General features: G+C 35.7%; 1 long non-coding RNA gene across 2 annotated transcripts in view; it reads right to left on the bottom strand.

The window, feature by feature from the left end:
- The window catches only part of LOC104006019 (uncharacterized), a 205,604-nt gene that overhangs the window by 12,605 nt on the left and 179,196 nt on the right, over positions 1–13,803 (bottom strand). Inside the window, exon 5 of one of the 2 annotated variants that reach the window (XR_679541.4) lies at positions 4,343–5,591. The exons of the other annotated variant lie outside the window; for it this stretch is intronic. This is a non-coding gene — a long non-coding RNA (uncharacterized LOC104006019). Of the gene's footprint in view, positions 1–4,342; positions 5,592–13,803 lie in introns of those variants that run through there. 2 annotated transcript variants of the gene reach the window in all.

Below are 13,803 nucleotides of genomic sequence, written 5' to 3'. Positions count from 1 at the left end.
CCACTTACTAATAAGGCAAGTTTCTGTTTATTCCAAGTGGGAAAGCAAACATTTTAATAGCCAATTATTTGGCTTTAAAACAGGTAAATAAAAGTGTAATTGAGTCTGTTTGCTAAGATACTGCTATCCTTGTTTCTTTTTTTTTAAACAATCAACATAGGGCTTGTGGTCATGAGAGTATAAAAATAATATAATTTTTAGAAAAATAATTTATTTTTCTACTAAAACTTTATTAACAACTATACCACACTAAAGTGTAGCTACAGACAAAGTTTAGAATTTTGAAATTCACCCACATTAGAATTTTTGTGACCCCTAGAAAAAAATGAAAACATGTACTTCCTCCCATTTCCTAATTGGAAAGTTATGAGTGGCACTAATTTATGGCTTTGGAAATTAATTACTTCTGGCCTAGTGCAAGGAATAGAAAATACAAACCGTAATTTAAATTTTAAAGAAAAATTCAAGAAACTTAAAATAAGACTGAGAAAACTTTTTTTCTCTTACAAATTCCCACACTATTCTTTATAACCAATTTATTACAAATATTCATTCAAAAGTTCATTTTAGTTACTAACTCCAACTGCAGAAATATGCAAATAATATCCAACTTTTAGTAATAACTTGATTATTTTTAGTAATAATTCATTCTTTTTGAAAGAGAATCAGTTCAGAGCTAATAAGTAAAGTACAGTAATTTGCCTATTATTATGTATCATAGGCCTTAAAGTTATTGCTCTAAATGAGTATTTCCTGGGAAAGCTATAACTACTTAATTCAAATATCTTTAAAAACTCCAAAATATACTGTGAAACACAGTATTTAGATACATAAGAAAATCTACAAAGACCGAAATAGTTTTCTGATTACTCCATTTGCTTTGTACTTGAATTTCTAATTACAGTGGTTTTTAATCACACATGTGTCCTGAGTGAGCTGAAGTTTAGATAAGGCCCTATTTTCTGCAGTAAAATAATCAGTTAACAACATCCAACCTTTATACTAAATTCCATTTGCTTAGATAGTAATAAAATTATGCACTTTAAATAAAAGTAGGGGGTATTTGATAGGCTGAGCATTTTAGCATAGAGAAAAATCTAGCATGCACAAATAAAGCAGAAAATTGTAAATTAACAAAATCGGGGGCTAACAGTGCTCCCCCTCTTTGCAAAAAGGCCATTTAAGATCACTTAGTCAAGTTAGAGATTTTTCTGTTTCATATTATTGGGTTTTCTAAAGTAATGGAATTGATTATAGAATGCTTAAATTTCTATATTACTGAAGAAACAAATTGAATTACTATAAATATTTAGTCAACAAGAATACATTGTTTACCAGTGCTTTTTTTTTTTTAAGCATTATCTTTGGCTTTGTAATTGACACATAGTTTTAGTATATGGTGGCTTATATGAACATTAAATTAAAATTTAGTAAGTCTTTAAAAATGCAGACAGATAATTGGAATTACCAATAATACAAAAAATAGAGTAATCTGACCCTATTAAGTTAGAATGTGTAAAGCTGGAAGGATGTCTAGAATTTGTCACAGTGGTCATTGCAATCTCTTCATTTATTTCCTTTGGGGTAGAAAAACATCGCTTTAACTTCCTATATGAGTTTCAAGTATCTAATGAATACTGCTATGTAATAAAATCCCATATAAGTACACTACATGAAAGACTTATTTTATTTTATTCCACTGGAAACATAATGATTGAGAAATATTTTCAAAAACTTGAAACAACAGCTGATGTATAGTATTATCTATTAATTGTACAAATAAAAATGGAATAGAAAATATTAGCAGTATCAGAAAAATATTTAACATAAATTTTCACCGACAATCTAGTCTAGGTTGCAGATTCTAGACTAGATCTGTAGAGTCTACAGATGTAGCATACATCAGTCTGGAAATTCCAAATTTAATTTCCATTCAAAATGATTTGAAATACTATTTCATAGTAACATGTGATAACACATTTGCCAAAATGCCTCTCAATCTGTTTCAACAGATGTTGAAAAATAGCTACTTCCAATTTTATAACAACTAAAATAAGTGGGAAAAAAAACTTAGTGGAAATAATCTTATTACCAGGGGGTGGAAAAAAAAGAAAGAAAAACAGATACTACACAGATTTGGCACTATATTACTCTCAAATATTCACTGAACGTACAAAAGGTGCCGGTGTTGTGATTAATACAAAGCAATAGATATTCTGACAAATCGTCACCATCTGGCTGTGAATTATATTTCTGTTGAGCATCTCTGTATTTTGTTACACTTTCAACCAAACTATGTGATGATATTTGGGAAACTCCTCTTTCCAATGTTTTAAAATGTTTTTAAATTATGTCTGCTTATCATTGGAGCAGAGGACATTTCTAAGAAGAGCATCAAAGCTTTTGCATGCCAAACAGTATCTTTCAAGAAAGCCTCTTAAATGGCACTGTAATAAATAAAATAATAATAATAACAATAACAATAATAAAATCTTAGAATACAAAATCAATGTTGAAAAATGCTCATGCATAACCAGCAACATGGTTCTAAAAGTCACATCACTCAGCCTGTACTAATAAGAAAAATCCTTCTGATGAACTATTTAATTGAGTTTAACAAGGCTGTTTATAGCTAATCTTAAATGCACTAATAGGAAATTGAAGGCTGATACTCAATGTTAGTTTTTCTCCCTTTAGATCTTGGTCATAATTACAGTTTGCTCTTTAATTATTCTGCCTCTCATTTTCAATTTATGGTTAAGACTAACAGCATGCCCCAGAGATCAAAAGTGCTGAGGTGGACAGGAACAGAACAGAGGACAGCAATTCCTTTAGCCTCTGGCATATGTGGCCCAAACAGATTGTTTTTTATTTTTTTTTAACTGATTGTTCCAAAATAAATATGAAGATCGTTCTAGGAAATCAGTGTGTAGCTCCTCAAATGCAGGCCAAAGCAATATTTTATAGCATTTTAAATATATTTATTGTGTGACTAGCATTGAATAAACCCATGGATCTTGGGCTATAACACAGTTTATCTAATGCCAACTCTGCAATTTACTGGCTTCATGCCATTGTAAAAGTTTCTTGAGCTATGTTTCAGTCACCACAAGTTTAGGAATGACAACGTAGCACCAGTTACAAGAGTTGTTTTGTTGACTACCTCAATTAATATGTACATATTATTTTGAACAATGTGTAGTACATTGTAAGCCCTCAAATTTACGTAAAATATTACCATTATTTTTTATCAAAATACTTTTTGTGATCATTGGAAGATCTTGCTAATTCCAAATTGGAGGTATTTTCAGTTGACTTGAACACCTTCCTTCAAATGGGAGTGCATAGAATTATGTAATCAAATATTTTTCAGCATAAAACTGAGAAGTTAATGGATACAACAAAATAACAACATTTTAAGTCATTTTATTCATATAACGCATATTGTGTCCACTCAAAGAATCCATAGGCTGCATTGTAAGCTGCTTTTACATTATGAACTACAAATATCTTCCTAAACTGCCTCAAACATCAGTTCATTGTAACAAAAGAGGAATGGAAAAATCCGAAAAAAGAATTAAAATGTAATTCGACTGTAGGAGTAGCACATATGCTTGACCCTTTAGTGATATGAATAATGAAATAGGTTTAAGAGATTAACAGGACCAGTATAAAGCAGTCAGGATAAAGACAGAATCCATTGAGCAGATGATATTTTAATGTCAATCAGGGCAAACAGAACTACGCAGGATATGACATGAGGACATTTATTGATTCATTTGTCTTTTCATGTGGTCTAAAGGAATAAAATGTTAAAAATTAGTTACTCCATGTGAAATAGTTTATTCCTATAAGACTGTTTGGTGTCCTAAATTGTGTTCCTCCTGAGATTTTCAAGCTTTCTCTTGTCTCCTTTAAATGTTCAGGTCAGTTTGATGTGTGAATTATGTATCCTTCTACACCCTGATTATATAATCTGGTCATTCTGTCTTTCCTGATGTCCTAATGCCCAGATGAAAGTAATCTTTCCCTTATCTAAATTCTTATAGTATTATGTCCATGAATCTCTCAATTCCTTTCACTATCATGCTCTAAAAATTATGTAAAAATGTTTGCAACCAGAATTCCACAGATCCTCACAACCTTTGTTAGGAATGAGGCCATATGAAATCGATTGACTCAGGCTTAATTGGCATGTTTCCCCAATATGAATGTTGTTGGGCCTCAACTTTCTCCCTGAATACCCCCAAAATACTTTTGGAGTCCTCATTCTTGAGTCCTTGTGGTGTCAAAGAGGCACAGCTATCTGTAGTAAACAAGGCATGGTGACTTTTTTCTTTTTATCACAAATTATAGGAAGGGCAGTCATAATATAACAATATATTTCCCTGATGTATTGCAAAATTTAGTAAAACTGTTGCTTCATTTTTTTTTTTCTGATAGTCACCTAACTCTCACAGCCTCATATGATAATACTAATTGCTAATACTTATTGAGAACTTACTATCTTACCATGTGCCAAACACTGTTTTAAATTATTTCCATGAATTGTCTTGTTTACTCCAAATCCAAATTCTTTGAGGCAGGCACTATTATTTTCACTCCCTGACCCTTTTTATAAACGGAGAAAATGAATCTCAGGAAGGGGAAACAGCTTACTTCAGGTCACATTCTTTTCCAGTGACAATGCCAAGATTGGAACCCAGGTGGTCTGACTCCTGAGCCTGCAGGAAAAGAAAGAGGGGGCTGCATAGGGGGCAGATTAGAGTTCCAGTCATTGCAGTCTACTCAGAATTGCTCTACTAAGCTTGTGTACCGGTTTCATCTTCATGCCTGTTTTCTTTCATTGGGTATCACCCTACATTCTGAGAAACTCCAAATAAAGGTATCACTAATGATAGTCCCTCCTTTGTTCAGAGGTCTCAAATTTATAACCCTTTTAGACTCTAAATCAGGGTGGGCAAAAGGTTTACATAAATCGTCATGGAGTTAATATTTTAGGATTTGCAGGCCACACAGTCTCTGTGACAATTACTAAACTCTAAGGTTGTAGAATGAAAGTAGCCACAGAGAATATGCAAGCAAAGGGCCTGGGCTAGACTGTGATGTGAATGCCTGGGAAACAAAACTTAAAAGAGGCACTCATTTTCAGGATCGTTTCAATGCAGGCTATTGAAAGTGAATGTCTCCTTAAATTTTTTGCCTTGGGGCTTTATGTGTTTCATCCTAGTCCCTCCCCTGAGTATACAAATGGGTGAGGCTGTGTTCCAATAAAATGTTATTTACAAAAAGAAATGGCTAAGCCCTAAGGTGGCCTTTGGGTTATGGATGGCAGATCTTTGTACTACGTGCAGACGATTTCTCATAGTCTCTGAGTGTCTAATTATTACAAAATATATAATTCATACCTGAGTCATTATAATAGTCCATTCTTACATTGCTATAAGGAACTATCTGAGACTGGGCAATTTATAAAAAAAAGAGGTTTAATTGACTCACAGTTCCACAGGCTGTCCAGGAAACATTGCTGTGCAGGCCTCAGGAAACTTACAATCATGGTGGGAGGTGAAGGGGAAGCAGACACATCTTCACTGGTGGGGCAGGAGAGAGAGAGCAAAGGGACAGATGCTACATACTTTTAAACAACCAGTTCTGATGAAAACTCACTACCACGAGAACAGCAAGGGAGAAGTCTGCCCTGATGATCCAATCACCTCACACCAGGCCCCTCCTCCAACACTGAGGATTCCAATTAGACATGAGATTTGGGTGGGGACACAGATCCAAACCATATCAGTCATCTTTATATCCCTTAAGCTACTTAGAAGGAGAGCATCCTGAGCATGACAGAAAGTGAATCAGTAAAAATAAAAGAACATATCTGTACAAAGACATAATTCTTTATAGCCTTTGAAATTTATCAGCTCTTAACAACTCAACAAAATAGAAGTGACTCTGAGTTGAAAAATCTCAGCTGGAGAAATAAATTTTGAGTGAGAAACAGCTGTGTTGCTTCCTTATGTCTTACAGAGTTGTGGGCTGATTTTTGTCTTGGAGGATATTGAAGGAAAGGAGATAATTCAGTGTTTTGACTTCAGAAGAATATGGAAAGAAGAGGGAATATGGATTTCAAAGAGAAGTGAAATGAAAGAGAACATGGCAACAGCTTGGGGAAAAGTGAGTAAATACAAAGTCAGGAATTATAATAAGAATTTCAGCCAGTCATAGTTGGCTTGTTCTCTCCAATATCACTACTGCACACTTGGACAAGTGGTTCAAACTTGAACCTGCATTTGGTCTACCACAGGATTGAGATATTGCCTATGCATTTGGCAGGATTAGGAGCAGTCTTACCAAGAATTCATAAAACATTTTCTCCCACAAGAGTGAGTTTACAAAATAAAATAAAACGCACTGAGGTATTTGGCACCTAAAAGGTGATCACACCTTTTGTTGGTGCCATCATTGGTAGTTATAGGAGAGTGGCAATGAGGAAATTTCAACAAAGTTTCTCAAAGTGATACCACATGCAAAATGATACCACATGCAAAATGATACCACATGAAGGTGCTCGTAAGTGCTGTAAACTATCTGACACGTTAATGTTATCAGATATGTGAAACACACTAAGAGAGTCCCAGAAATAAGTAGGCAGTTAGATCAGCAGGAGATTTACATTTTACATGAGAATTTGAGAGCAAGAATAGGACTTATGAGTTTCATGTTTAATATCAATATAGTCGGTCTACATTTGAATATATATCTACTATAAGTATCAAATGATAAAAAAAGCAAAAGACATCTCCTTCTCTGAAACTTCATGCAACAAAATATGTAAAATGGCAGACAAGTATATTAAACATGATTTTCAATACACTTTATTTCTATTTTCTGCTGAGAAGTGACATCAATGTATACTCAAATATTTTTCTTTCTTTTAGTGACTTGATTTTTAATCTCATCAGAGAAACATTCAGAAATAAGATAGTTATAAAAAAAGTTGGTATCTTATACACGGGGTCCTGCATACCCTGTGATACCTCAAGACAAAGGGTAAAACTAGGAAAAGTTGCCAGAAAAAGGTCTTCAAAAGTCTTCATGGTTTGAATAAGCATACAAATGAAATCTCATTTCCTATAGTTAATAAATCAGTTTTAAAAATGATGACATTAGGCCTTGTCCATTTTATATTCTGAATGTACAGCACATTCTGAGGAGAAATAATCAGAAGAAAACATTTATAGTATAACTGGGATGAATCTTATTTTACTAATCAACTTTAAAAATAAAACACATTAATTCTTCCTTTCACTACATCTATTCAATGATGCTCAAAGCCATGATAAACTTGGACTTTGGGGTCACTAGATTCCCTCTATCTTGGATTCTTAAAAGAGAGTATGATAGAGTTTGCCAATGTCACTGGACAATTTTTAATATTTCAATATATTTGAAATTAAATGTGTAAGACATGAAAATAGTCTTATTTATTGTGTGTATGTTTTAATTTTTCCTAGTAACTCTAAGTTAGAGTCCAGATTTCTTTAGGTTATTTCATCTAGAACTTTAACTACACCCAGTAGGTAATTTCAACTGAACCAAGTGAGAAATTCAGTTAATTCCCAAAGCTAAGACCAATTGATAAATGCTGACTTTGAAGAACATCTTCCATTGTACTCTGTCAGTAATAGAAAAAAAAGGGGGGGTGCAATCAAGAAGTTACAAAAATGCAAAAGCAGACACAACTTAAGAGGAAGAAAGGTAAGGTGGATGTTGGTGTCTCCTAAAATTTTGTTTTCATTTTCATTCTCCTTTAGGGCTGATTTCTTCTCCCTCAGAAAGCACATTCCTTCTAATTTAAATTACATTTATCCTTGTCTATTATTTCAGCAGTTGATTACGTTTCATGTCACTACTGGACTAAGAAAGGACCAAAAAGTTTTTCATCCCCTGCCCAGCATGCATTATACTTTTTTCTTTTTTATTTAGAATTGTTTGTACATTACAAGGAGACTCAAGTGGCCCTATGCAGCACAAGATGACCATTTCTCTTACTAAATCAAAGAGAACATCTCAGTTGCATAGCTAAGAGATTTTGGAAAGTTTTTTGCAAGTTATATCTCTGTGCTTTCTAACAGGCTTAAAATAACTGGTCCTTTTTACAGTTCTCCTTTTTGCCCTTACTTCTCTACTCACTTAACTGTTACAAATGTATACTGCTGGCAAACTCAAATTGAGTCAAATCCCATAGGAACTCAAGTTCAGAATCTTTTTTTATTCTTTTATATCACTTATGTTGTGTAACGAGCATAAGAGAATTGATAAATGTGCCCTTTCGTGGGATGGGAGTTTAGCATAATACAATACATTTTTTTTCTTTAATCACCTTACATATCAGAAATTGCAGCATAAAGTAGGATATGTACCATATTTACCTGAAAAATCTGACCAGTCTTAAAATCTAGTAATACAGTTGAAACACAGCTGTGAGAATTTTACAAGTGCAGAATAAAAACAAATTCTAGATAATTCTGAAAAGATGGTAGTGTAGGAAGCATCAGAAATCTATCTCCCCATTTAGACATCAATGGCACTGACAGAATCTGACTGATGTAACTATTTTGAAATGTTGGAGTCCATTGAAGGCTTTTAAATTTCAGGAGAAATCTTAGAGGTTAAATTACAGTTAATTTCAGTCAATTTTAGCTCTTAGCACAGTAGCAGCTACCCATCCTTTACCCCAGCCATGTAACAGATGGCTGAGCATGCATTCCAGGAACAGCTGGCACATAGTTTGAGGGAGCCAGAATGGGTAAAAATCACCCTGTCCTCCAAATATCAGAGATCTGTGCTCTTATATCTGGTTGCTGCTTGATGATCACAGAGGAGTAGAGAGACAAGTGACCATTGTTGTTGCACCTTCTCCCATTGTTGCAAGCCCTGCCTCCCTCTGTTTGAATTGACTTTTAGGGATTTAGAGAGCTGGTGCCCTTACTCTTCCCCCTTTATTTTTCTCTTTTTCTTCTTTGGGTAGACAGACATTAAAGACTAGGATTTTCAAAAGTAACTGCATATATGGGGAAAATTAGGAAGTGGTTGTGCATGCCCAGGGAAAGACACAGGCCCAGAAAAGATTTGGAAAGGCTTAAGTTTACACCTCAGGGTGATTACTGACAATCAACTACCCTACAATAATGAATAAGACAATGAAGAAAATCAATAACCATAAGCAGTAGCAATAGGAAACAGAAATAATCTAATTTCTAGAGTTACCACATTATTAGATGCAATGCTCAGTTTTCAACAGAAAATCACAAGACATACAAAGAAAGAGAAAAGTATGGACTATTCAAAGAAAAATAAATAATTACCATAAACGGTCTCTGAAAACACATCATGGCAAGTCGACTAGACAAAGAGTTTAAAACAAGTATCTTAAGGATACTCAAAGAACTGAAAGAAGATGTGGAGGAGAAGTAAAAAAAAAAAAAAAAAAAAAGAAAAGAAAAGAAATTCTGGAAGGTTCTATTGATAAAAGGTACAATAACTGAAAGGAAAACTTACTAGATGGATTTAAAGACAGATTTCAGCTGACAGAAAAAAAAATCAGAGAACTTTAAGATATGACAAATAAAATTATTGAGCCTAAGGAACAGAAAGAAAAAAGATTAAAGACTGGAGTGAATAGAACCTAGAGGACCTCTGAGACACCATCATTCAGAACAATGTACCCATGTAGGAGTTCTGGAAAAATAGAGAAAAGTAAATCGTAGAGAAAATATTTGAAGAATTAATGGCTGAAGAAAATTCCAAAATTTGATGAGAGACATGAATATAAACATCCAAAAAGCTCACTGAACTCCAAGTAAGATGAACTCAAGAGACTCATACTGAGATATATAATCAAACTTCCAACAGACCAAAGGAGGAATTCTGAAAAGCAGTAAGACAGAAGCCACCAATCACAAAGAAGAGATCCTCAATAAGATTATTAGAAGATTTCTTATCAGAAACATTGAAGACCAGATGTCAGTGGGCCCATATAGTCAAAGTACTAAACAAACAAAGAAACAGTTAACTAAGAATTCCATATGTATAACCAATTATTCTTTAATACTGATAAATAAATTAAGACATTCTCAGATAGATAAAAGCTAAGAGAGTTTGTTAACACTAGATCTGCCCTGCAAAAACTGCTCAGGTCCTCTTGGGGAAATTAAAGAGTACTAGATGGTAACTCAAAGTTGTATATATAAAAAAGAACATCTCAGTAAAGCTGCAGTTAAAACTGGTAGAGGAAGACTGGTTCCAGTTTATTTGGGCTTTGTCATTCTGAGCTCTCAGTCAAATTATGCACAGAAAGATGGCACACTAGTCTCAAATTAATGAAAGGTAGGCCAAACACTTTATACCCCCATCTTTACGTATCTTTCACAGACTACTTCAACCAGATGTGAACTGATAAGAGACAAATGGAGATGGAAATGCTCCGTATCTGTCTTTTGAAGAGTAAAGCAGCAGATCTCTCTGACAGCACAATATTCCATTGCTTCTTAAACTCAGGGACTAAGCTGACAAATATCTAGAAACTGTGACTTTTCCATCCTTCCAAATTCCCAGAAAGTTCCCCTGGAAAGAATGAGGCCACCTGTAATTAATGTAACATAAGAAATTATGAGACAGTCCTAATGAAGAGCAGATAGATGAGGCTTGGTTCTCCCTAAGCCAGATGCTGGGACAAGGGTTTGAATGCAGATAGTTTTCATAGGATGTGATTTCATGTAAAAGAGTGGGGAGTAACATAAGAAAAGGAAGGGATAAAATGGAGATTTTCAATTTGGGCAACTGGGACTCACAGTGAACCTCTAGGAGATTGTGTAGAACATGCCTACAACTTGTCACGCCTGAGGGCAAAGAAACTTAGTATTTATCTACTACTCTTTTCCAGCAGTCACTGAAGACTGTTCCTGGGGGTGTTATCTCCCTGTCATGAATGCCTTCTTGCCAAGCATGCTCCAAGCAAAGAATGCCTTTAAGTATAGAGACCAGGTATTTGCAGGAGAAGACTGTTAAAAGGTAAGGGAATGGTAAATGCAGAGAGGATAAATTTGACACATCAACTCTGTCTGCCACTACCAGGTGGTTCCATTTCAGCATCATTAGTCACAAGTCTGGAGAAGTGAGGAGAATAGAAAAATACAGAGAGACAGACTCTAAGGAACATGATGGAACCATCTATCCATCTGCAGTCACTTTGGGCAGGAAATTATTTTCTTTGCCATCTCATTATTTTCTTTACTCATCTGTTAAATTAGGATATTAATATTTCCTACCCATAAGGTATATGTGAAGTTAAATGAGTTAATATGTGTGAAGCACTTAGAACACTGTTTGGCTCATGATAACTGCTCAATAAATGGCTCAGCTCTGCCTAGTCTGTAGGATCGAGAATACATCGGAAGTCTCATTCCCACACATGATACAGAGATTGGACTCTCTCTTAATTATTTTAATGTCTTAATACTGGTTGTACAAGCGTTTAGGAGACTCTTGCCTCACTAAGTTGGATAGAGAAAGCCCTTGGATGGACCTAACCTCCTGGACACTTCCTTTCTTATTACAGTTTCTCCTGCTGAGCAATCTATAGGGCTAGCTTCTGCCTTAGTGTCCTGCCCAGTGTTCACACCCTCACCAAGGCTGGATCCTTGCCCCTTCCTTGCCTGTGGACCTTACTGGCAGTACCCTGAGCTCTACCAACCTCTCCACTGGGGGATAGACATTGAATCCCCAACCCCAAGATATTCTGGAGTTTCGATCCAAGGAGATAAGCCCCACCTGCCTTCTAGTATCATGTACTACTAGATATCTCATCTATTCGTGTCACCCTACCATAGGCCCTTTACATGAAACCCTGAAAGTACAGAACAACAGATTAACTGGATTTAGTAATAGCATCCACAAAAGCCTCTACTCTTAAGCCCCAAACCAAATACACACAAGCAGGATGGGAGAGTGATGAGCAATGACCTAAGACTTGGCAAAGACAGGGTTAGATGGCACGGCAAGCCCATAAGAAAATTGGCCAACATAGTCCAGTCTCTATTCCACGTAACCATACTCTACCAACTCACACAGAGCCAGGAGAAGCAGCCTAGCAAGCTCAGGCTGTCCAGACCTATCTGGAAACCAAAACTGGGCCTTGAAAAGCTGCAGTCAACTATCCTTTGCAGGGGTGAGACCTTGAGGCATCAAAGATCCTGAGGCCCTGGTGACAAACCAGGGTACACCTTCCTGAGCCACTCCAAAGAGGCTGAAAGAGGGAGGCCCAGCATAATCATCTGAGCATCTTCTGCCTTGTCCTGTGATGTCACTGCTAAAGCTCCCATCTAAATGAAGGCCACCAAATTTTGTCTGTATCTGATGCCCCTGGTTCTGCAAGCTCTTTTGTAGCACTGGACTCTGCCTCTAGCCTCTCTTGAGTCACCCCTGACAAGGCTTAGCTTTCTGTCTGGTATTCTGGTTTTCCTTCCATGCTTTTCCTTCCATGCAGTTCCCAGCCCTGAGCCTGTCTGGAGTTGAACTTCTCTGGGATTGGTCCTCTCCTTAGGGACTGGTGGCCACTGATAACGGCTCTGCCAGAACAGGGTTTGCAAAAAGGTAGGGAAGCAAGCCTGAGGACCAAGGGAAAATACTACTTTCACCTTAGTGGCCCTTTTTCTACTCAGATTTAGAATAAATGTGTGCTAATAGTAGTCTTTTTTTGAAAATGCATTTGCATGTGCTGGGACCTACTAGTGGACTGAAACTAGCTGCAAAGTTGACTGTTTGGTAAATGTAAAGAGTGATGGATTCTCTTAGGTGCACATGACTAACAAGAGATAGTGTCTATCTTAATCAAAGATCTGTTTGAATGAAGAGTGTACTTTATTTTTTTTAACTTTAAAAAATTTCACAAGCAATAAATGTTTGTTATAGAAAAAGGAGATAGGTCAAAGCAAAATTAAGACAAAAATCTCTCTTCTTCCCACGTCTCTGAAATAATCAGTTATGTAAACATTTTTGTGCAAACTTTCCATATCTAAATGCACATATCTAAATAAATGTCTAGCTGAAAAACAGCCAAACAAAGCAAAAAAATTCTAGCAATGTCCTCATTAAATATTATTGCTTCAAGGCATCAGTTTTCTTTAACTCAACTCAACTGCCATTTTGTTAGGAAGTGAGCTGACAGATACACAACATGAGCAACGGAACCTCTTGCTTAGCCCTGGGGTGTGTAAGCCAGTTCAGACAAGCATCATGAATCTGAAAGGGACTTTGTAGTCCAGTGAAAAGTAGGAGGTAGAGTGATTGCAGATCTGTAATTGGCTCTGTATCCATCAGGATCTGAGGTCTCAATAGGCTTGTCCTATTCCAGTTTGCTTTACCTTGAAACAAAAAGTAACCTGAGGATTCAGGGACTGAAAATCTTTTGTGGGAATTCAATGTATGAGGGAATGTATATAGGAATACACAGGAGCAGAACTATGAAGAAAATAATCTTACTGCTTTTTCAGAGGTTGGCTTTTATCTGATAATGGAAGTCAATGACTTAGCTTTTTTGCAATGGAAAATTTAATGCCAGTTTTACCTGGGGATGACTTATTCATTAAGTATGTATTTATTGAGCACCTATTTTCAAAGAGCTAGATATTCAACCATGAACAAAAACAATAATTACTGCTGGTCTGTCAGGACCTTATACCTTTAGGCAAATAAAATAGTAACCAAACAAGCAAAAGAAAAGAAATGTGGTAAGTGCTG

This window comes from Pan troglodytes, chromosome 3 (genome assembly GCF_028858775.2).
Source record: "Pan troglodytes isolate AG18354 chromosome 3, NHGRI_mPanTro3-v2.0_pri, whole genome shotgun sequence".
Taxonomy (NCBI): domain Eukaryota; kingdom Metazoa; phylum Chordata; class Mammalia; order Primates; family Hominidae; genus Pan; species Pan troglodytes.
This window is presented reverse-complemented; position numbering and strand designations above follow the sequence as displayed.